The 21774-nt window shown below is 44.3% G+C and overlaps 1 protein-coding gene across 1 annotated transcript in view; it reads left to right on the forward strand.

Moving 5' to 3' along the window:
• LOC115103493 (syntaxin-1B) overlaps nt 1-21774 on the forward strand; it is a 70795-nt gene that overhangs the window by 14798 nt on the left and 34223 nt on the right. The gene's annotated exons all lie outside the window — the stretch shown is intronic.

A 21774-nucleotide genomic window follows, 5' to 3' on the forward strand; every position in this document is an offset into this window, starting at 1 on the left:
GTTCAGCAGCAACATGTCTCTTAAGGACCACTATGTTGGGGAGATGTTATTGAAGTTTGATTATCACCTGCTCTCTCAGTTTGCATGATCACCATGTTATCGGTTCAGAATATTATTTCGGAAATTGCTAGTTGGGGAAATTGTCTTGGAAACAGTCTAGGGATGTCAGGATGGTCTGATTGTGTTGTATGATCTTTTAGAGGTCAGAGTTTTGCCATTTTTGGGTGGCGAGGAGATACAATGTCTTTTTTTCTGATTGTAAAGGGTAAATGTCAGATCCATTTACTGCACTGTGACGCAATCATACACCCGGATGGCAAACACATTTAAAAGGCGCTCCCAGATATATCAATCCAACCACTAAAAGTGAGTCAAATAGTTTTACAGCATAAGACAAAAAACATTATTTGATGACCGATTTAGATTGATGTACTGTATATTTGACATCCTCAAGAACCCATGCCTGCAGGTAGCCTAACTATCGATAAACCACAGATGTATGACCCCAACAAGAAATCAATATCTCTCTCTACTACAGCGCATTATTAAGTTAAGCACAAGTTAAGAACTCTGATGGGTGAGAAGCTACTTATGGCTGATGTAAAGTCCTCAGAAGGTTGCAAAGAGGGATGACCCTTCTGTAGAACTAGCTTTTACATAGAAACTATACTATAGCAATATAGTAATGGCTGACAATTCAAAAAAAATCTAACAACAATTAAATCCTGCATTTAGGGAGAAAATCCAGGTTAGAGAGTACCATTTATAACTGTACAATCAAATCCTGATACTAGAAACAGCTTTGCGTGTATTTGTCCCATGCTGTCACTTTCATTCCGGATATCCATCCTCCTTTGTGCATCTATTTTTCTAAAAGACGGCGTCACTGGTGCTATCGGCCCAATGCCCCTCGCATCCTTAAAGAGCCGAGTTTACCAGTACTGCTGATCTCACATTGGTATGGCGGTACTAGCAGTAGTTGCACACGTTGAATATCCCACATTACATAATAAGTTGTAGCCGTTGAATTTTAGTCTGGACATAAGTAAGTAAATCACAACGAAACAGCATTCGGATGCAATACTTAAGTGGGTGAGCTCATTTACATATAGTTCAGACTGTTCTTTTTTTGTGTAAGTTGAATATGTAATTGATCACCCACTTCCTGTTTCATTCATGAGGCAAGGGATGGAAGGAGGGAGGGGTGGTGAAGAAATATGCAGCTCACTGCTCCCTATAATGTCTTCTGCAAGGGGATTTGGCAAGGCAACAGAAACCCAATCAATCAATAAGTGAAAACAGCTTAATCTTCATAATTGGCTATTTGCCACCCACACTTTACTGTAGGTGGCCTTATGTATGCATTCATAAAGCCTTTATAACAACTATATAACACACAACATTTGTCATAAGCTGTTAGATGTCATTTTAAATAGTTATAAGTAACGAAATAAGATGTTATAAAATGAGTTATAATGGGTGTTATATTGATGACTGTCCTGTTGTCATATGCTCTTATGTCACTGTTAATAACAGCTGCTATTACACAGTCTGCATGACAACTTATGTCATATGTTATTACATGCTACATAAGAGTCTACATACCAGATGATATTACAGTGTTCTCATTTACCAACCTCTTTGTCACATTATTACATGGAATGGAATTATGGTGGTCATAACCATGTCATATGCCGTTATAGTGTGTAGAGACACCTTACGTAACGTGACAGTCATTTGATATCTAATAAAACATTTGTGAATGTGCTTATACCACAGGATGAGTTGAGAGTATCACAACGTTGTACCATTCAAAGGATTTAAAACAAACATGGGCAAATGGGAGCACAGATGTACTTAGGATTGTTTTATTTGGAGTTGTACAAATTGGACCACGTCAAGATATCAAAAAGGACACATTATAATACCAACAACTTGCCAAAAAAAACACAGAAGTTATGACAAAATCAAGGTTGGTTGGGCACAACAGGATTTGTGACAGCTGTGAAAAAAAGGAAGATGAGCAGGCTACAATACAAATGACAGCTATATTATAAAGGAGATGGATAATTAGTCAGGCGGTTAGCTAGCTAACTAAGTAGTTGATGGTGCAATTGCAACATGTAGCTCTCCAGGAACAGAGTTGGAGAGCCATGCTTCTCACAATCCAAATATCGCCTGTAGCTAGGTAACCACAGCCGTAGGGCCATGACATGAGCACAAGCAGCCCCACTGTGCCCCCATCTATGCATAGCTAGATAGTTAGCTAGCTAGCTAGCTTGCTAGCTACCGGAGGAATTTCAAATTATAAAGCACATTTTGCAGCACATCACACAATACATTCTCTTTCAGTACACTTTAAACACAATTACTTTTTTAATTTAATTGTTTCTCATGTGTTGTTGTTCTGTTGTTAAGTCCCACACTTCGTCTTCAGATTTCAGCTATATGATTCACTGACACGAGCTCTAGCTAAATAACTATAGTTTCTGCAAACTGTCTTCTGTCTTCTTCATGGGGTTTTCCGTCAGACTAGACGCTTTGTTGCGTATTGCTGCGTTTCACAGTTCAGAAAGTGCATTGACCCTTTGTTCACAAAAGGAAGGAAATGAGGAAAAAAGGAAATTGCACCACCATCTACTCCTACATACATACCACTATCCCCACCACACCTGTACACTACTTTTGCCCTAACAGCTCATACACCAGGGAGGCTGGAACCCCTTCTCTCAAAACCCCCTGTAGTTCTTCTGCACTAAAATCTATGACACCCCAAAACTTCTCTGCTTCTGCTACTACCATTTCAATGTTCTGGGATTTCCTTTCCATCTGTACGGTACAATTAATGACCATAGCAATAAATGCCAAGAAGCCAACCTTACTAAAGAACAAACTGTTTGGGTCACTCTGTACTGGCCTACTACCTAATCATCTCAGGCTCCCTCACCCTTTGCCCAGAATCCTCTACTTTCCTCACTGCCTCAGCATATGACACTTTCTGAGCTGTCCTCACCCTGGAAACTTAAAATCGTTCTCACTAGCACAGAACATTTCTGATCCCCAGCTACATGGCCACCCCCACAATTGAAACACTCCACTTTGTCCCATGTCCACCTGCACAATTCGCACACCTCGGCATCTCCCTCCTACATACTGCTGCATCATGACCATAAACTTGGCACCCGAAACACTGTAGTGTGTTCAGAACAAAAGCTCTCATGGGCTAACTTATATACCATAGCATGACTTTATCCGGCAAACACTCTGCATCTTAATTTAGAAGAACAGACAAGGTCTCCTCAGTCTCGTTCTCGCCATCGGGTCTGCTTTGTACGAAACGGTGTCCATCGCAGACACAAGGGATCCTCATCTTCAGTAGATCTACCTCAACACTCAGGTAGATCACTCCTTTCAGTGGCGCTCTGTTCCAGAGAGCAAAGCAGGACACAGCTATGAAATGCATAGCACCCTCTCCCTCTGGGCAGCAAACACGCAAAAAGTCAACACAAGTCCACTTCTGGATGCTTTGACCGAATTGACAGAACCAAACTCCTTCTTCACCCAGCCTGATACCACAAATAGATCAGCCAAAAGGCATGGATCCACTTTCTCCACGAATCGTACTCCCACTGGGCCAGAGTCATCTTGGGCATTTTCCTGATCATTGGGGTGAGGCTCGGAAGCCTTCACCTCACCTGTTGGCGCATGTTCGTCCTGTTCCCTTCTGTCAGGTTACATTTCTGACTTTACTATTCGTCGTTTGCTCGGGGTTTTAAGAAGCATAACATATCATTATCTTCTCTGTACTTCACTCAAAGGAGAAAGTACTCCGCTTGTATTTCACAGGTATTGGTTTGGGTTTGAACCTTGCGCCCTTTTTTCTACCTCGCATCATCTCTCCATCCCCCATATTCCAACCTTCTCCACTGCAAAGCACTGCCTGCAAACTGTCAATTATTTTCTGCAAATGATACAGTATACCTGAAATGTCATGGAAAGATTGGAGCTCCAATGAAAATCAAATCAAATGTATTTATAAAGACGTTCTTACATCAGCTGATATCTCAAAGTGCTGTACAGAAACCCAGCCTAAAACCCCAAACAGCAAGCAATGCAGGTGTAGAAGCACGGTGGCTAGGAAAAACTCCCTAGAAAGGCCAGAATCTAGGAAGAAACCTAGAGAGGAACCAGGCTATGAGGGGTGGCCAGTCCTCTTCTGACTGTGCCGGGTGGAGATTATAACAGAACATGGCCAAGATGTTCATAGGTGACCAGCAGGGTCAAATAAAAGTAATCACAGTGGATGTCGAGGGTGCAACAGGTCAGCACCTCAGGAATAAATGTCGGTTGGCTTTTCAGTAGCCGATCATTCAGAGTATCTCTACCGCTCCTGCTGTCTCTAGAGAGTTGAAAACAGCAGGTCTGGGACAGGTTGCACGTCTGTTGAACAGGTCAGGATTCCATAGCCGCAAGCAGAACAGTTGAAACTGGAGCAGCAGCAATGCCAGGTGGACTGGGGACAGCAAGGAGTCATCATGCCAGGTAGTCCTGGGGTATGGTCCTAGGACTCAAGTCCTCCGAGAGAGAGAAAGAAAGAAAGAGTTAGCGAGAGCATACTTAAATTCACACAGGACACCGGATAAGACAGGAGAAATACTCCAGATATAACAGACTGGCCCTAGCCCCCCGACACATAAACTACTGCAGCATAAATACTGGAGGCTGAGACAGGAGTGGTCGGGAGACACTGTGACCCCATCCGACGATACCCCCGGACAGGGCCAAACAGGCAGGATATAACCTCACCCACTTTGTCAAAGCACAGCCCCCTCACCACTAGAGTGATATCTTCAACCACCAACTTGGAATTCTGAGACAAGGCCGAGTATAGATATTACATACATTACATTTAAGTCATTTAGCAGACGCTCTTATCCAGAGCGACTTACAAATTGGTGCGTTCACCTTAAGACATCCAGTGGAACAGCCACTTTACAATAGTGCATCTAAATCTTTTAAGGGGGGTGAGAAGGATTACTTTATCCTATCCTAGGTATTCCTGAAAGAGGTGGGGTTTCAGGTGTCTCCGGAAGGTGGTGATTGACTCCGCTGTCCTGGCGTCGTGAGGGAGTTTGTTCCACCATTGGGGGGCCAGAGCAGCGAACAGTTTTGACTGGGCTGCGCAGGAACTGTACTTCCTCAGTGGTAGGGAGGCGAGCAGGCCAGAGGTGGATGAACGCAGTGCCCTTGTTTGGGTGTAGGGCCTGATCAGAGCCTGGAGGTACTGAGGTGCTGTTCCCCTCACAGCTCCGTAGGCAAGCACCATGGTCTTGTAGCGGATACGAGCTTCAACTGGAAGCCAGTGGAGAGAGCGGAGGAGCGGGGTGACGTGAGAGAACTTGGGAAGGTTGAACACCAGACGGGCTGCGGCGTTCTGGATGAGTTGTAGGGGTTTAATGGCACAGGCAGGGAGCCCAGCCAACAGAGAGTTGCAGTAATCCAGACGGGAGATGACAAGTGCCTCGATTAGGACCTGCGCTGCTTCCTGTGTGAGGCAGGGTCGTACTCTGCGGATGTTGTAGAGCATGAACCTACAAGAACGGGCCACCGCCTTGATGTTAGTTGAGAACAACAGGGTGTTGTCCAGGATCACGCCAAGGTTCTTAGCGCTCTGGGAGGAGGACACAATGGACACAATGGACAACCCAAGGGGGGGCCGTGGCGGAGATCGTTGAGGGCTATACTCTGCCTTGTCTCAGGATGGTAAATTATTTAAAGTTCTTGTGTCAGTGAATCATATCCCTGAAATTGGGAGAAGAAGGGTGGGACTAAGTAAAAGAATGGGAGAAGACAGATCTCGGCTCATGTGGCAAATCCAATGACTGTACAAAGAATGGCCAAAGCCATCAATCACATGACACCATTCATTCCTATGTGGAGACTCAATAGCACATTTGAAGGCCAGAAAGCTTGCTAAGATGGCGTCTCATGGAGACATAACATGCGCAGTTTGACCTATTCAGGGAACTGACGTTGCAGGCTATCTCAGTGCTGTCCCCTCTCATTGAGTAACCCAGGTTGAAGGCTGACCGGAGTACTGCAAGCTGCCATTAGCAACAAAACAATCATTATAACGTCTTCTGTGTGCGATTTTTAAATAATTGGTTCAATGACATACATATGGTGTATTAGAAGCCATTATTAGTACCATGATTGTCTTCAACATTTTTTTTTACACAAAGATTGGCCACGAATATATATATATTTTTAATCTGCCTTAAACTTCCGTGGTTTCAAGGAGTTGGGGCAGTAGTTCTCTCCTGGGCAAATCCAATGATTTATATACACTCTAGATGACTGACAAGGGGGCACCGTTTTGAAGCCTCCATCTTGGCAATCCCCCACCATTGTAAAGATATTTTGCAAGCTGTGGAAATGCATTTATTAATGCCTACATTTGGGCTCCCGAGTTGCGCAGCTATCTAAGGCATTGCATTTCGGTGCTAGAGGCGTCCCTACAGACCCTGATTTGATTCCGGGCTGTATCACAACCGGCCGTGATTGGGAGTCCCATAGAGTGGCGCACAATTTGCCCAGCGTCTTCCAAGTTAGGGCTTGGCCGGGGTAGGCCGTCATTGTAAATAAGAATTTCTTCTTAACTGCCTCTCCTAAATAAAGATTAAATAAATAAAAAAATGTCCATGTCTATTCTATTACAGACTTTTAAATTATATTATGTGAGCTAAACATACAAATTTAAACTGAAAAAATATATATGGATTTGTTTCCTTTAAAATAAACATGTTTTGAAAGTACTAATGTTACTGTCCCCACCACAGCAAAAAAAAAATCTTAAATACTTGTCATTTTGTTTGTGAAATATTTAACTGAAATACCTTAGAGTGCCAATATGACCAACTGGTGGCTTCAAATCCTCTCATTGGCCAAAACATACACAATACAAAAGTATGTGGGCACCCAATGCTGACAGGTGTATAAAATCGAGCACACGGCCACGAAACATCCATAGACAAACATTGTCAGTAGAATGGCCTTACTGACGAGCTTAGTGGCTTTCAACTTTGCACCGTCATAGGATGCCAGCTTTCCAACAAGTCAGTTCGTCAAATTTCTGCCTTGGTAGAGCTGCCCTTGTCAACTGTAAATGCTGTTATTGTGAATTGGAAACGTCTAGGAGCAACAACGGCTCAGCCGTGAAGTGGTAGACCAAACAAGCTCACGGAATAGGACCGCCGAGTGCTGAAGCGCGTAGCGCATAACATCATCTGTCCTTGATTGCAACACTCACTACCGAGTTCCAAACTGCCTCTGGAAGCAACGTCAGCACAAGAACTGTTCGTGGGGAGCTTCATGAAATGAGTTTCCATGGCCGAGCAGCCGCCCTCAAGTCTAAGATCACCATGCTCAATGCCAAGCATCAGCTGGGGTGGTGTAAAGCTTGCCGCCATTAGACTCTGGAGCAGTGGAAATGTGTTCTCTGGAGTAATGAATCACGCTTCACCATAATCTGAGTTTGGCGGATGACAGGAGAACTCTACCTGCTCCAACGCATAGTGCCAACTGTAAAGTTTGGTAGATACGGAATAATGGTCTGTGGCTGTTTTTCATGGTTCAGGCTAGGCCCCTTAGTTCCAGTGAAGGGAAATCTTAACGCTACAGCATACAATGACATTCTAGATGATTATGTGGCAACAGTTTGGGGAAGGCCCTTTCCTGTTTCAGCATGACAATGCCCTCGTGCACAAAGCAAGGTACATACAGAAATGGTTTGTCGAGATCGGTGTGGAAGAACTTAACTCGGTTGAGTCCTGACCTCAACCCCATCAAACATCTTTGGGATGAATTGGAACGCAATATTGGAATGTTCTTGTGGCTGAATGGATCAAGTCCCTGCAGCAATGTTCCAACATCTGGTGGAAAGCCTTCCCAGAAGAGTGGAGGCTGTTATTGCAGCAAAGCGGGGACCATCTCCATTATAATGCCCATGATTTTGGAATGAGATGTTCGACGAGCAGGTGTCCATCTACTTTTGGTAATGTAGTGTAGCATCCTCAATCAAGGCTTTATTTACATCATTGGGCAAATCTATCAGAAAAGTCTAAACGGAGTCCTTGGGATGTCCTAACTCTGAAGTCACCCCATTGAAATATACATTTTAAACGGTTAAGGTAAGGTTTAAGGTTATGGTTAGGTAAGGATTATGGTTAAGTTTAGGGTAAGGGTAGGGGTTAAGGTAAGGGTTAGGGTTAGGCTTTAGGGTAGGGAAGTCCCAATGATACTTGATATCACTAACTCAAATCTAGCCATAGCAAATAACATGGTAACAATAGCTAATGGTAACAATAGCTAATGACATTAATTAGATTGTGTAAAATACTGTGGATTAAGATGAAAATGTTATTGCATTTAAAGTGTAAAAGAAAAGTGTAAAAGAGGGTGTTAATGTGCAATGTGCTACAGAATTGTCACGGGTGTCGTTGGAAGTAGACCAAAGTGCAGCGTGCACCCTGATTGAGAACCATACCTGGCCAAAAAAAAGAAATACCAAAACATATAAAATAGAACATAGACTGCCCACCCCACATCACACCCTGACCTAACCAAATAGAGAAAGAAAATAGAGAAATAACCCCCCCCCCCCCAAAGATGCGGACTCCGGCCGCAAAACCTGAACCTATAGGGGAGGGTCTGGGTGGGCATCTATCCGCGGTGGTGGCTCTGGTGCGGGACGTAGACCCCGCTCCACCTCTGGCTCACCCCACTTTGGTAGCGCCTCTGGTGTGGAGACCCTCGCCGCCGACCCCGGACTGGAGACCCTCTCTGCGGGCCCCGGACTGGGGACCATCTCTGCGGGCCCCGAACTGGGGACCCTCGCTGCGGGCCCCGGACTGGGCACCCTCTCTGCGGGCCCCGGACTGGGGACCATCTCTGCGGGCCCCGGACTGGGGACCATCTCTGCGGGCCCCGAACTGGGGACCCTCGCTGCGGGCCCCGGACTGGGCACCCTCGTTGCGGGCCCCCGACTGGGCACCCTCGCTGCGGGCCCCGGACTGGAGACCGTCGCTGGATGCTCCGAACTGGAGGCTGTCGCAGGAGGCTTCGTGCCATGGATCATCACTGGAGGCTTCTTGTCATGGATCATCACTGGAGGCCTCGTTCGTGCAGCAGGCACAGGACTCACCAGGCTAGGGAGACCCACAGGAGGCCTGGTCCTTGAAGCAGGCACAGGACTCACCGGGATGGAGAGACACACAGGAGGCCTGGCACGTGGGGCGGGCATCGGATACACTGGGCTGTGAAGACGCACTGGCAGTCTCGAGCGCAGAGCTGGCACAACCCATTCTGGCTGGATGCCCACTTCCACCCGGCAAATGCGGGACGCTGGCACAGAGCACACCGGCATGTGAATGCTCACTCGAGACACATCACCCCATAACACGGTGCCTGACCAGTCACATGCCCCCCACAGTAAGCACGGGGAGTTGGCTCAGGTCTAAACTCCGACTCCGTCAATCTCCCCGTGTGCCACCACCCCAACATTTTTTTAACTGCCTCTCGGGCTTCCATGACCGGGTCTTGTCCTCTGCCATTCTCTCCTCCCCGGTCCAGCTCGTCCTCCAGGTTGGCGCATGCTGCTTGGTCTTTTGGTGGCGTGTAGTTCTGTCACGGGTGTCGTTGGAAGTAGACCAAAGTGCAGCGTGGTAGGCGTACATTTTCCTTTTATTTAAAAATGTCGCCAACAAAACAACAAACGAAAGAAACAACCGTGAAGCTTACAGGGCTAAGTGCCACTAACAAAGATAACTACCCACACTGAAAGGAGGGGAAAAGGGCTACGTAAGTATGATTCCCAATCAGAGACAACGATAGACAGCTGTCCCTGATTGAGAACCATACCTGGCCAAAACAAAGAAATACTAAAACATAGAAAATAGAACATAGACTGCCCACCCCACATCACACCCTGACCTAACCAAATAGAGAAATAAAACGGCTCTCTACGGTCAGGTCCGTGATAAGAATATGTTTTTTTTATTTCCACCAGTAGCTAGTGAAGTTAACTAGCTAGTGCTAGCAGATTGGTAGATAGTAAGCCAGTTAGGCAGCTAGTTGGTCAACAAAATGTTGCAGTTGCAACATCAACTAATTAGCAAGCTAGCTAGATACCTGACTAACTAGCCATTGTTACTGTGGCCTGCACATCTTCCTTTTTTCACAGCTGTCACAAATCCTGGTGTGCTCCAGAAACCTTTATGTTGTAAAATTCTATTTGCTTCCATTTTATTAGGACATTTTTGTGTTTTGGCAAGTTGTTAGTATTATAATGTTTCATTTTTATATCTGGAGTGCAGTTTTTCCAAAAATGTACAACCCTAAATACATCTGTGCTCCCATTTGCCACAAATTCTTGGAGATCCTTTGAATGGTAACGTTTTGTGATTCTCAACTGATTCTGTTGAGCAACCACACCCATAACTGTTTTATAACACCTCAAATGAAGCTCACTTTACTTCCGGTTATCTGTGCACACTCTATAACGGCTTATGCCCTGGTTATGACGCCCGTCATTCCATTCAATGTAATAATGTGAAACAGAGGTTGGTAAATGACATAACACCCTGTAATATCATCTGGTATGTAGACTCTTATGAAGCATGTAATAACATATGAAAGAAGTGGTCATGCAGTTGTTATTAACAGTGGACATTAGATTATATGACAACAGGATGAAGTATAATCTAGGTAGACACTAGTTGTAAGATGGAACACTCCTTCCTATAGGTTCCTAGGCTACATGATGCAAGATATTTTAGAACAGGCAATCATAAATTTGTTAAACCCTCCCATCATTCACCATTTTATATATTGATTACATGGCTCAATGAATTCTGGGAATTGGTCATGTACAATGCCCCAAAAATGTCTAGGCAGCGTCACGAACCTGTCTCCATTTCTCAGCTGTAATCCCCTGAGGGAGACCACAGACTTGGTTAAAGTAAGTCTAAATGTATTTTGGGGGCTTTGCATGCAGTTCAGAGAAGGTCTAAATTGAGTTAACTTAGCACCATGCCACATGTTTCCAAAAACACCTCTGGCAATATTTCTACTCCTCTTATCATACTTGTTGATAACACACAAACTTCTGATAAAAACTGATAGTGATAGTCATTAAGTTTTTATTAATTAATTTAAAGGGGAATTAGAAGATTGTCATTTTGTGGTTTTAGAGATATGGCTCAGCCGACACTCAACCTTTCGATTAGCCCTCTTTCATTAGTTACTTTAACCCCTAACCCGTTCCACAAAATTATAAATTATAAACTGGGTGGTTCGAGCCCTGAATGCTGATTGGCTGACAGCCGTGGTATATCAGACCGTAAACCACGGGTATGACAAAACGTTTATTTTTACTGTTCTAATTACGTTGGTAACCAGTTTATACTAGCAATAAGGCACTTTGGGGGTTTGTGGTACACTACATGACCAACAGTATGTGGACACATGTTCGTCGAACATCTCATTCCAAAATAATGGGCATTAATATGGAGTTGGTCCTCACTTTGCTGCTATAACAGCCTCCACTCTTCTGGGAAGGCTTTCCACTAGATGTTTTGAACATTGCTGCAGGGACTTGATTCTATTCAGCCACAGTATTAGTGAGGTTGGGCACTGATGTTGGGCGATTAGGCCTGGCTTGCAGTTGGCGTTCCGATTTATCCCAAAGGTGTTCAATGGGGTTGATGAGGTCAGGACAGTCAAGTTATTCCACACCGATCTCAACAAACCATTTCTGTATGGACCTTGCTTTGTGCACAGGGGCATTGTCATGGTGTAACAGGAAAGGGGCTTCCCCAAACTGTTGCCTCAAAGTTGGAAGAACAGAATCGTCTAGAATTTCATTGTATACAATAGAGTTAAGATTTCCCTTCACTGGAACTAAGAACCATGGAACTAAGAACCATGAAAAACAGCCACACACCATTATTCCTCCTCCACCAAACTTTACATTTGGCACTATGCATTGGGGCAGGTAGCATTCACCTAGTATCCTCCAAACCCAGATTCGTCCGTCGGACTGCCAGATGGTGAAGCTTGATACACCACTCCAGCCAACGCTTTGCATTGCGCATGGTGATCTTAGGCTTGTGTGCGGCTGCTCGGCCATGGAAACCCATTTCATGAAGCTCCCAGCTAACAGTTGTTGTGCTGACATTGCTTACAGATACAGTTTGGAACTCGGCAGTGAGTGGTGCCAACCAAGGACAGACCATTTTTATGCGCTACTGCACTCGCCGGTCCCATTCTGTGAGTTTGTGTGGCCTACCACTTCGTGGCATAGCCATTGTTGCTCCTGGACGTTTCCACTTCACAATAACGTCACTTACAGTTGACCGGGGAAGTTTTAGCTGGGCAGAAATTTGACAAACTGACTTGATTGGAAAGGTGGTATCCTATGACAGTGCCATGTTGAAAGTCACTGAGCTCTTCAGTAAAGCCATTCTACTGCCAATGTTTGTATATGGAGATTGCATGACTGTGTGCTCGATTGTATACACCTGTCAGCAACAGGTGTGGCTGATATAGCCCAATCCCCTAATTTGAAGGGCTGTCCACATACGTTTGTATATATAGCGTGTATTGCCAATATACCATGACTAATGGCTTTATCCAGGCACTCCACGTTGCGTCGTGCATAAGAACAGCCCTTAGCCATGATATATTGGCCATATACCATACCCCCTCAAGCCTTATTGCTTAAATATAAGATTAATACTTTCCCATTTCTCACTAATTATATTTCAGGATTTTTGGGGGGGTGCGCAGTGCAGTGGATGAGTATCTTACAGTGTAAAATACTCTGGGAAGAGCGGTTGATATGACTGTGCATCGTATTGATGAATTTAGTGAAGTGCGTCCCGATTCTCCACACTTCTCCCAGCATGTGCACTTCCTGTCATGGATTTAAAAGCATTGGAGTGGTGTAAGCGTAGACTGGAGGGAGTTTCCACCATGGTGAGTGTGCAAGTGCACACTTCGGGAGAAGAGAGAAGAATCGGGTCGAAACCTGCGTCTCTCTACTGGAGCCTAGCCTCACGTCCTGACCTTGTTTGTTACTTCACTCAAGACACTCCCCTGAGTTTCTCGCTGAGTCAGTCTGGAAGCCACAACATCTATTTCTATCTAAACATCCCCTCCTCCATCCATCCCCCCTTCATTATGAGCCATATAAAAGATGGCTTGCTTCCATTTTCTCCCTTAGCCCCCTTAAAGCATCAGAATGACGGTTGATAAAGGAACATGGACACTGACAATCAATGCTTTTCATAGCCCTGGAAGTGGAAAAGCAAACATGGATTGACAAAAGATGGACATGAAGTGGATGATGGTTGACGTGTGTATACATCAGGGCGTCTTTATTTAATCTCTCCCCTCTCCATGCCCTCGACCTCTGCTGCCACCACTCAACCCCCCCCCAAGTCTAACCCTAACCCCTGTGTACTACATTGGGACATTAGTTAATGTTGTTACCAGGCCCCAAAGACGGGCAGTAATGGTGGACAGGGGGTGTCTCTCTCTCTCTCTCTCCGATGGCTTCTTCCACTCCCAGCACAGATGGACTAAGGGTTGGGCAAGGCGCACATGACATTTGTATTCACCCTCACACCTGAGGTCACCCAGGCTTATGTAACTCTCCCTGACAGAGAGTTGTGTGGCGTGGATGCAGAGGGATGGCGTTGGGGGTGGGGTGACATATGGAATGGGCGACCCCTGGTTGGGTCACAATGGCTGTTTGATCCACTGTGCTGGGAGCAATGAGAATTTTTTGTAGGTGGTGACAGATGCTGTTTAACCTGCATCATGTGTGTTAGCTAGCTACAGACTCTCTCCTCTTCCCCTCCCCCACCCTTTTCCAATTTCCCTCCCTCCCTCTCCGTCTCCCTCTCCTTCTCTCTCCATGGATCTCACCCTCCCTCTTCCTCCCATCCCCCACTCTCTCTCTCTCCCTCTCTATCTCCCCTCTGTCCCCTCCCCCACAGCCGCTCTCTCTTTTCTCTTGACCCTTTCTCTTTATCTCTCTCATGCCATCCCCTCTGCTCCTCCTCCTCCTCCTCCTCCACACTCACCATAGCTCCATCTTTGCTGCAGGGCTTTAGCTGTCAAAGTGCAGTCAGTCAAATTAATCCAATTAATATGCACATAAACACACTCCTATACACATGTGTACACATTTGCACAAATAGGTTTATAAGCTGTATGACCAAGCATCTGCACATACATGGGCCCTATCAATCCATCCAACCTCCCAGCAGCCCATTTGTTATAGCATCAGCAGCAGGGATCGCAGCAGTATGCATCCGTCCTCTGTGGTTGAACTGGTACACTGTTTGTTAGCTGTCTGGATGCTACTCACATTATTCCTGGTGGATCCAATGCTGTCCGCAGGCTAGCAGGCTAGCAGGCTAGCAGGCGGATGCTGTTTGCTGCAATATCTCCCATAAAACCTCAACTGGGTCTCAGTCGTTTTTTAAGCTGCTGAATGGATCAAATTTAATATGATTTACTCAGTATGATCATTTTGCGAGCCTTCAGTTTCAAATGGTTGTGAAGAACATTGAAAGAATATAATTCTGCATTTCAAATGTGCTTTGGCTGTTTTCTCTAGGATGTGTGTTTTTAGGAGATAATCAATACTGGTGTGTTTAGGCAATCTCAGAGATCCAGTTTTGTGAATAACACTTCACACAGATACACATCCACATAAATATTCACTTGCAAGGCTACACATATACGCACGTGTATAATACTCACATCCTGTGCATCCATAATCTCTTCCCCCATCCATCCACTCAACCATCCGCTCATCCATCCACCCACAAAAGCAAAGCAGTGGGACATGTTATATTTTATGTAGACATTTTTACTGCAGGGCCAATGTCATAGCGTCATGTGATCCCATGGACAACGGCATTGTAACTTCCCTACTCCTCTACCAATAAAACAAAATAAATAGAGGGAAGCTCCCCTGCCACTAGATCCAAAACAGCTGGTTAGGCTGTCAACGGCTTGATGAATAAGCGATAAATGAAATATTTGCCTATGTAATAGCGAGTGAGAGGGTGTACATTGTTCAGCGTTTACGTACGGCCCAAATTTGTCGTGTTGTTCTAATGAGGCGAGGATCATTTAGTATGGGAGGTAATTAATTAAATGTTTTAGCGTACATTTCAGATGATTTGCCTTTCGTATCATTATAGTGCTCCATAAGGGTAACATTGCCTGCAGTAAAACATACTGTACAGTACATAGTCATCTCTCGGGTGTGAGGGATTAGCCTATTGAAGGTTTTGAAATGAATACATTTTCATTGATGGCTAGCTTTTTCCTCTTTTTTTTTGTGACACGATATCCAGAGATACAACTTTAGAATGCATGCTTCCTTCCTAGCATTGCATCTCCATGACTATAATGAATGAACTACTTAAAAAGGCGTGTTTACAGTCTGCGAGCAGATAACCCCCACGGCTAGCTTTGAGGTCGTTAATAGTTTCATTGTGTCGCGAGTCTCTGGCATGCATCTGGAACGGGAGCTGGCTACATAAAGGGGGTGAGTGGGACACAGACAGGGCTTCTTCATGTGGGTTACCCAGTTGAAATGCGATTATGTATGTCTTTGGATCACATGCAGAGTACACACACACTTTTAACTAGGGCGACTTTTTAGATCCCTAAACAGTTTAGAACCGTGTACTGTTCTATATTCTATAGCCAGAATTACTGAGACTCACATGGCAGGTGTATTAGGCCTGCCCTACATTGCTCAGAGCTACACACCAGCATTTCCCTGTGGTGCCCTCAAGAGGATATTCTCCCAGATGTGCAACGCTTTATGTACTGCTCTGAACATTATGAGGTCGCATTCACACCTAGCAAAGAATGTGTTTTTGAATGTTCTGGTATATCTGAAATGAGGGAAATGGTGGAAGTACTGTGCATCCATTACATTACTGTCAAATCCTTTTTGCTGCTTGTTGTAAGTCAGAATAGTGTGTACAGTGAAGAGTAGGTTGCCTGGAGTTAGTTTGAGCTATAAGCTCTACATTAGCTATCGTCCCTACTTAACATTAGATTAAATATGATTTGGTTCGAGCCCTGATTAACCAGTCTAGGAATTTAGCCTGTCCAGTGTAACATGAGTGCTAGCGTGATGTTTTGTTTAGTCCAGCTGTTACAACAATTCATTGCCACAAGCAAGTGAGCGGTACACTAGGTAGGTACATTGGTTATGCTCAACTGTGTATGACATTTCTGTGGATTGTTCTGGAACCCCATCTGATTCCACCAACCATGTCCAACCGCATTCAACCATATCTTATCTCACAGCATCTTTTGATGTCTATTCTCTGCTAAATAATTAGCATTTAATTTCCTCAAAAACCTTTCAAACAAACCAGTGTCTACATTGTACCAGTGTTGACCATATGAGTTATGAATACTGGATTGATCTATCTGGTGCCCGTTGTAACACAACCTAAAGGTTTGAATTCTGACGTTATATTGCAGCAACCCTTTCTCAAACCTTATCTCTGCAGCCCAGACATGCTGTGCACTATTGTCGTCACATTCCTATCGTCAGTTGAATCCCACCTAAACCCCGTTCCATTAAACACATAGTCCTAGCAGATTTACCTGCTCATATATGCAACTATTCACACCTACCTACCACGTACATGCCTGCTCTCCTCCTGGATATCTGTTGTCGTGGAATGTTTTGCCCCTTGTCCCCTTTTCATTAGTATGCACATGCCTCTCATATGGAAGACATGAGCTGTAAAACTAGATTGTTTGCCCATTGGCAAGCAAGGGCTAGAGAGGCTGCCATTCCCCCCGTCGGGTGAAACCGGATGCAGGTGGAGTGCTGGGAGGGCCTGGGAGGAGTAAAGGAAGAAAACAGCCAAATATAGCTACAGAGAGTAGACGACACACACGGAAATGTAAAAATGCTGACCAGTTCAAGAGGAGATAGCCGTAGCCTAGCCGACATAGCTGCAGCTTGTGATTGAGGATCCCCTCAGAGGCATCTGGCAACAGAGCTAGCGACGAGTTAGCATTTAGCCCTGCTGCTCGTTTCACTACACATTTTAATTCACAAGTAGTGATTGCAGATACCTACCTTGTAGTGACACCAGGGGGTGAATGAGGTGCATATGCTACTCACATCGTAACATAATACTTCTGAATAACATTTGCCATATTTAATTAATAATTGGTACGGGTTCAAACAGAGGTGCTGCCTGACCTCGAGTCATGAAGGGCTACAGTGGCTGCTGGTTTTCATTCTTGCTTTTTTTAATCAGTGGCTGATTTAGACCTGTGTTACTAGGTGTGTGGACTCTCTGGGCAATCAGTGACATTAGCTGATTAATTATGGGCAAGGGCGAAATGGAAAACCTGCAGCATTGCAGTCCTAGAGGACTGTTCTACACCCCTGTGTCACGCCCTGACCTTAGTTATCTTTGTTTTCTTTATTATTTTGGTTAGGTCAGGGTGTGATAAGGGTGGTAGGTTTAGTTTTTGTATTGTCTAGGTGTTTTTGTCCAGTCTAGGGTTTTTTGTATATCTATGGGGTTTTAGTATGTCTAGGTATATGTAGGTCTATGGTGGCCTGAATTGGTTCCCAATCAGAGGCAGCTGTTTATCGTTGTCTCTGATTGGGGATCCTATTTAGGTTGCCATTTTCCATTTTGGTTTTGTGGGTTATTATTCTATGTATAGTTGCCTGTTTCGCACTAGTCATATTGCGTCACGGTCCGTTTTGTTATTTTGTGTAGTTTTGTTCAGTGTTGCATTCGTTTAATAAAGAGAATGTACACTTATCACGCTGCGCCTTGGTCTCCTCCTTATGACGACCGTGACACCCTGGGTGAAAAGCATGATTGGTATCCTCTTCTTTTCTTGGCTAAACACATAGTATAAAGCCACCACGTATGCACGCACACATACTCAAACAATGCATAGTGGTGTAGGGTGATAGCTAGCAAACAAATGTAGCTATTCAAGCGCAGCTATTTACAGCTGTATTGATTTAGAAGGGGTCTGTGTTAGTGTGTAGGTAAGTGTGCTAATGTGATAAGAGATCCATATTGTAATACAACACTAACACAGACCCCTATTACTCCAACTTGTAATACAACACTGACATTGTGAAATATGAGAAGACATTGCCTCTCTGAAGAGGTCAGCTATCTTGGACATTCTGAATATCTTTGTTGTTACCTGACTCTTTTACAATCAAAGCTACTAATATTAGATTTTTTATTAGATTTTTCTGCGATCACAATTTATATTTTTAAAGTGCGGAAATATATATTTCTCACTTAATCTCTGTAACATATCAGGATTAAGGTTCATTTATCCATTTATGTGTGTTTGCCTTTTCAAATAAAGCCAACATGCTTGTGTGTTACTGCAAGTATGTGTGCTTATGAATATTTGTTTGTGGCTTACCATATACAGTGCATTCGGAAAGTATTCAGACCCCTTCCCCTTTTCCACATTTTGTTTTGTTACACCCTTATTCTAAATTTTATTAAATAACCATTTTCCCTCATCAATCTACTCAGAATAAGTAAAAACAGGTTTTTAGAAACTATGGTCGCTAAATTGAAAAACAGAAATTCCTTATTTATATACGTATTCAGACCCTTTGCTATGAGACTCAAAATGTAACTCTTGTGCATCCTGTTTCCATTGATCATCCTTGAGATGTTTCTACAACTTGCTTGGAGTCTACCTGTGGTAAATTCAATTGATTGGACATGATTTGGAAAGGCAGACCCCTGTCTATATAAGGTCCCACAGTTGACAGTACAGGTCAGAGCAAAAACCAAGCCATGAGGTTGAAGTAATTGTCCATACAGCTGAGAGACAGGATTGTGTCGAGGCACAGATCTAGGGAAGGGTACCAAAACATTTCTGAAGCATTGAAGGTCCCCAAGAACGCAGTGGCCTCCATCATTCTAAAATTGAAGAAGTTCAGTACCACCAAGACTCTTCCTAGAGCTGGCCAAACTGAGCAATCGGGGGAGAAGAGCCATGGTCAAATCTGCATCAGTTATCTTAATTGGAAAGTATCTAGGAATAGGCCACTCTCTTATCAAATAAATAATTTACTTGCAACACTGCAGTTATATCGCAAGCATAGTATATTACTATGTCTGCTATATGGTTTTTACTTGCTTCTTTACACCTATAAAAACATCTACCGCATTATCCAGATTGGTGGTATCTGTATGCCTATTATAATCAATACTTTGATTGTCTGTTGTAACCACACCCTTTTTTATCACGTTTCAGGTAAGACCCAAATGCAGACTTTGTTGAAGTAAAAATGTTTATTACAGCAACAGGGGCAGGCAAATGACAGGTCAAGACAGGCAGGGGTCGATAATCCAGAGTTGTGGGGGAACGGTACAGGACGGCAGGCAGGCTCAGGATCAGGTCAGGCAGAGTTCGGGAATCCAGAGTAGGGGCAAAGGAACAGGATGGCAGGCAGGGTCTGGGGCAGGCAGAGTGGTCAGGGAGACGGGCTCAGAGTCAGGACAGGCAAGGGTCAAAAAGAGAGAATGGGGAAAAGCAGGAGCTGAGACAAAATGCTGGTTGACTTGACAAACAAGATGAACTGTCAACAGACAAACAGAGAACACAGGTATAAGTACCCAGTGGATAACGGGGAAGATAGGTGACACCTGGAGGGGGGTGGAGACAAGCACAAGGACAGGTGAAACAGATCAGGGCGTGACACTTTTACAATGAAAGCTTAGAGGACAACACAATGCGTGTATGACCACAGTCACTTGATTGTACACAGTCAGTCGTGTTCATATCTTACTCCAACATGCTCCGGTCCAAGGCCTTTTGAATGAAACGGACCACACAGATGAACCACAGTTCCAGATCTGTAGCCTTTGATAAAAACCAAGGGAACCTAAACTGATTCAGGCGAGTCTGTCAGAATCGCTGTTCTCTGTGGAAGCCTGTCGGTTGTTTATTCTGATTGAACATTCTATGTATCTTTCTCTTTGGTGATCATGTGTAGAGGTGAAACCAATTAGTCATTAACCCAAATTTGAGCAACATGTCATTTAATCAAATAACCACAGCATATTTTTTTGTTTTGCATAGCTATGGCCATTTAAATGGAGCTGGTACTAAATACTTCAGAAAATAATTGCTCGAAATTGATACGAATATGGTAGGTCATTGATATTGCCTGTGTGAATGTTAGCGCAAATGTGAGTCACCGCTCGTTAGCCTGAACGCTACTGTGAAAACTCAACACATCGTATTCTCTATTATGTGCTTAAATGGAGCAAGAAATTAACAAAATGGCATGTCATGACATGTTTTTTCAGAAAAGCATTTAAATGACAAAAAATCTATCCAATGAGGTAAGAGAAAAAAAACATAACAACAGCAAAGTGGCTAAATGGTGCCATGTCCTCCAAGAACTGCAGTGTGTATCAATATCAAAGCTCCATGCACTGAAGTCATATTAATCCTTTGTCACACACACCCCATATACACTAACATCACATTACATTGGACAGTGAGTGATCCAACCAGGAACCGTCTCTCAGCATACCATACAAGGCAGAGTGGGTGACTGTCATCTGAGGGCACAGAGGGCAGGAACATGAACTGCACAGCCTCGAGGTGGAGCTAGCTAGTTAGAGGTGGGCACTGGAGGGAAATGTTTCAAACCCTAACCAATGCAAAGCCAGCCCCAACAGCTGGAGACGTAGTTAACTGTCCGTTACAATCAGGGAGCCAGCGCTCAAGTTCAACACTCAGCAACTCGACTAGGCCTCCCAACGCATCCAGCCTCTCCCTTGGAGCTTTTTTTCCCCTCCCATATGCGCCTATGAAAAAACGTTGCCTCCCCGACACACATGTCTGCTGCTGTATGTTTTGGCATGAGATGCGATTTAGAGGACTTACCTCTCCTGTCTTTTTCTGGCCAGAAGACATACAGGAAGCAATGGAGAGTGAAGGGAAAAGGTTAACTAGAGTGTGCCCAAGTACAGGGCTGCCATTTTGTAGATTTCTCTGTTTGCCAACAGTTATAGATAGCTGTCCACTAGCTGTGTTTATGACTAAGCTGTTCAGCAATGACTGTTCTTCTGTTGTGGACTTCTGTAGAGGTCTTGTCGTTTTTTTTTTTCCCAGGTGAAATGGATTTGTCTACCCTTCTCCCCCTCACAATGTGATTCATCATGGCTGCCATTAGGTCACGAAACACTCTAGGGGCTCGATTCAATCCATATCGCTGAGGTTCAGCGTGATAGTGTAATTGAAATGTATAGGTAATTTCCGATTGAGCCGGCATATGTAGCGTTTACTGTGAATGCAGTCTCCGCTGACGCGGAAACGTTGCCTTTTAATGTCTATCGCGCTATAGCACAGCTCTTCAGCACTACGGATTAAATAGAGCCCTAGATCTAACTGCTGCTTGCTGTTATTGCTTGTCTGTTTATTGAACATAAATACTATGCCCTTCTCTGGCGCAAATAGGCAAAATACCCATCAAGCTGTTGCCTAAACAGTTCATCAATTTGATCATACACACACAGTGATCTATCTCTGGCCTATCTATTGCCTTTTTTTGGGGTGTATAATTTCTAGTGCCACTAATATCAGCAACAGAATGAGCTGTGTGCTGCCCTATGGCAGACAGCCCACGCTCCACCTTGC

This window comes from Oncorhynchus nerka, linkage group LG21, assembly GCF_034236695.1.
Source record: "Oncorhynchus nerka isolate Pitt River linkage group LG21, Oner_Uvic_2.0, whole genome shotgun sequence".
NCBI classification, from domain to species: domain Eukaryota; kingdom Metazoa; phylum Chordata; class Actinopteri; order Salmoniformes; family Salmonidae; genus Oncorhynchus; species Oncorhynchus nerka.